The sequence below is a fragment of the Balaenoptera physalus genome (assembly GCF_965194825.1).
Source record: "Balaenoptera physalus genome assembly, chromosome: 1".
In the NCBI taxonomy this organism is placed as follows: Eukaryota; Metazoa; Chordata; class Mammalia; order Artiodactyla; family Balaenopteridae; genus Balaenoptera; species Balaenoptera physalus.
This window is the reverse complement of record NC_138882.1, coordinates 88,533,251-88,537,323: the sequence shown is the minus strand read 5'-3', so window position 1 is coordinate 88,537,323 and position 4,073 is coordinate 88,533,251.

Below are 4,073 nucleotides of genomic sequence, written 5' to 3'. Positions count from 1 at the left end.
ATCACTACCCTGTGAATTCCTGTAATCAATGAAGTTTCTTCCATTGTCTGTATAGTATTTTTTTACCCCTTTGCATATACTTTGAAATTAATTTGGTTCTATGCTTTTATTATTACAAGTAATGCTGCAGTCATCATTCTTGTACACATGTCCATAGGGTAGAAAGCCAGAAGAGCAATTTCTCATAGATTATACATAGTTTTGTATATGATTCCATTTTCTTGCCTTTGTTGACTTACTAGCTATAACTCTTGTTATTTCAGCAATTGCTTTAGGCTCTAGAGCAGACATCTCTAACTTACCACAGGCTGCCTTCAAGTAAAGTCATACCAGTTCACATTTCTCCCCTGCCTGTCTTTATGCTTTTGTTGCCATGCATTTTACTTTGCATATGTTATAAACCCAAGGTTTATAACCATCCAAATAATAACAATCCAAGGTTATTACTTTTCTTTAAACTGTCCCATGTTTCCACCAGCCCTGGGACTGGCTAGACCCTGGCCCTGCCCACTAGCAGGCCAACACAAGTATCAGGACACCCAGAACCCCCACAGTCAGCTGTGTCGGGAACCAGCCCCACCCACCAGCACTCTGACACCAGCTCTGGGACTCTTGGGCCTTGCAGCCAAACCCCAGGACCCCGCTCTGCCCACCAGTGGGCCAGCACTAGCACTAGCCCTAGCACCTGGCTTCACCCACCAGTGAGCCAGCACTAGCCCCCACCCCCCACCCCCATGGGGGTTCCACAGCCAGTTGCCTCTTGACCCGGCAGTGCCAACTAGCGGCTGCAGATTCCAAACGAGGCAGGGCCTGACAACCAAAGAGACGGGGACCAACTAATCCTACCAGACCATGCACTGCAGTCAGCCAGGCACAACAGAAGGACCCATGCAGCCCACATACAGGGCACCCCTAGAGCATATAGATCTGGTGATGAGAGGGTAGTGGGCTGCTGGTACCCACAGGAAGTCCCCTACAAATGGCCACTTCTCCAAGACCAGGAAATGTAACCAACCTACCAGACACATAGAAATAAAGAAAAATACATTAGGCAAAATGAGGTGACAGAAGAATATGTTCCAAATGAAGAAACAAGATAAAACCACAGAATAACTAAGTAAAGTGGAGATAGGCAGTCTACCCCAGTATAAGTTAGATTTTAGAGATGCAGAGAGCGGAAAAAAGGCGATTCCCAGAGCCCAGGTCTGAACGCAGCTCATCACCCTTCACCACTCCCCGCCTGGGCGACGCTTTGGGCTCTGAGGCCAAGCCACAAGGTATTAGGCTGGGTTCCATCCTACTCTAGCTTTAGCGCTGTGTGCAGCAGAGCCAAAGTCATGCTCTCTTTCTGAACCTCACTTTCCTTATGACACAGGGGCAGACTTGGTTCTCAGCAGGTGATGATGAGTGGATGCGTCTACTTCCTGATCTCTGACCTGGCTCCGGGGGCTCTCCTGATAATGGCACGTTACCGGCTCCTTTTCCTCCCGACCAGCTCAATTCGTGGAGCCTGAAATTCTTCATCTTCGTGTCTGGCTCGAGCCCCTGGTGCATAGTTGAATTCATCCTCTTTTTTTCTGTCACGCAAATCAAATTGTTTCACAAGTGTGCTGGGGTGAGGGAAAGCCAAGGTTGCTTCACAGGGATGCATTTCTTGGTTTTCAGAGACAATACGTGTCAGCGTGTAGAGGAGATTTAGGCGCCAGATGAGAAGGTGAAGGGATTTCCAGATTTAAAGATAACCTGAAGTCGGCCTTCTCCTGTGCCTTCCTTGGAATGTCTGTGGCCTGGTCTCCAAAGTGCCTCAGAGCAGAGAAAGGAGGTCTGGTTCCTAGTGCTGAGGAGGCTTCAGGTGGTAACGGAACTCCTCCTGGGTTTGGGGAGAGAGAAACGCAGCTACACATTCTGCCACAACCCATGCCACTCGCCCCCTTTCTGGTTTTTAAACGTGAATGTAAGTTTCAGGGAAAAAAAACACAGAAAAGTAACTCTTATTTGTTTCCGCCCGGTTTCGAACCGAGGACCTTTCGCGTGTTAGGCGAACGTGATAACCACTACACTACGGAAACCACGAGAGAAGAGCAGTCTAAAGAAACATCCAAGAAATGTATTATGTCTTGCCACGACTGGCTCACCAAAAAATTTTAAAGGGAAAGGATCCTGAGAGCACCTGCGATCTCTCAGGCAAGTACACTGCAGCTCCCGAGAGCTGTTAGCTTAGGGTTCCTCACGTCCCGCGAAGCAAGGTCCCTGGGGCCCCCACAGTCTAGCTTCGGGCTCCCACATCCAACGCAGGGTCTCCAGTTCCTCAGCCTAGCGCCGGAGTTCAGGGATCCCCCCGGTGACTCCCCAGCTCCCTGAAGCCGCAGGAGCAGGGGGTTAGGTGCGCCCAGGCCTCAGGCGACCCGCCTCACAGCAGCGTGGACACCGCCCCTCTTGGCTGTAGACCCGAGCCTTGGTGGCCCTTTTCACGGAGCTGGCGGTCAGTGCGCTCGGCTCTCGGAAATGAGCGGTGCTTCGAATCCACCCAGGACCCATAGGAGTCGCCCTCCCCTCCCCCTTCCTCCCTCACCCTGCCCCCTCCTTCCCCTCCCTCCCCACCTCCCCTCCCTCCCCTCTGCTCTGGTGCGCCTGACCCGCGCGCTCCTTCTTCGCAAGCCCTTTCGCAGCAGCGCTTCTCCAGCGTTGTCCCCGGGCAAAGGGGCTTCCTCAGGTTCCTGCCGCTGTGACTTATTCTAGTCGTCTAGTTGAAGTCCAGTACTTTAATCACACTTTCACGTTTAGCAGGAACCGTAGCAAAGGCTGACGTCTCAGGTCATTTGGCTGTCAGAAAAACATCGAACATCAACTCAGGGGAGAGCCGAATAAAACACCACCTGAAGCTGCTCTACAGCCTGAAGAGAACAGATTCCAGGTTTCTGAAGTGGCAAGAGGGGCCTTCTCACGAAGACAAAGCTTCCTCCTGTCCTTGGAGGACAGGTCCCGCAGGAGCTGGTTTTGAAGGAGATGTCAAAGGAAAGGAGCAACAGTGGCCCAACCAGTGATCTTGAGTTGAGATGTCTGTAAGTTACTCTCAAATGGTGTAGCAAATCATGCATATGGAGAGAGAGTGAGAAAGCAAGCGTGGGAAAATGTTAACTGTGAGATTAGGTACACAGTAGACAATGTTAGTGTTTCAACATTTTTGTATATTTAAAAGGTTTTATGTTTTTATTTTCTTAATGAGTTTTTCGAAGTTAAGTCCCAGGTGCTCTTTGGATGAAAACTCCATATGTGAGACACTAGGTTTCTGAAATAAAGGAAGAAAAGAGTAGAGGGCAGAAGCCCTGGTGGTTCATCACATTTCCCCTCCCCCACATGAAGGGTGCCTGACAATAGGAACCCTGAGGAGGGTCTTGCATCGCCCTTCTGGCAAACTCCCTCTGTTCGGGAAGAGGAAGATTTAGCGCAACTTAGAGCTTTCCTGACCTGGAATCGAATCCGGGCCGCAGCAGTAAAACGCCAAATTGTAGCTACCAGGCAACCAGACATAACAAACCTCCATAATTTGGCTTCTCCAGTTGAAAACTGTAAGAGTAAGGTTAGATTTTTGAGAATGGCAGAGCAGAAAAGGAGGCGATTCCCAGCGGCCCGCGGCTGAAGGCAGCTGTGCCAGGCTCCCAGCCCTTGCCCCGCTGCTCATCACCTTTCACCTCTCCTGTCCTGGGCGATGCTTTGGGCTCTGAGGCCAGGCCGAAGGGTAACAGGCTGGGTTCCATCCTGGTCTAGCTTTAGCGCTGTGTGCGGCAGAGCCAAGGTCACGCTCTCTTTCTGAACCTCGGTTTCCTTATGAGTCAGGTGCTGACTTGGCTCTCAGCGACTGATGAGCGATTTCGTCTACTTCCTGATCTCTGACCTCACTACAGGGGCTCTCCTGATAATGGCACGTGTAAGGACTCCTTTACGTGCCCCTGCCAGCTGCAGTTCTGGAGCCTGAAAGTCGTCTACGTGTCTTTGGGTCGATCACCCGGTGCGGAGTTGGCTTGGTCTCTTTTGTTCCGTCACGAAAATCAACGTGTTCCGCAAGTGTGCTG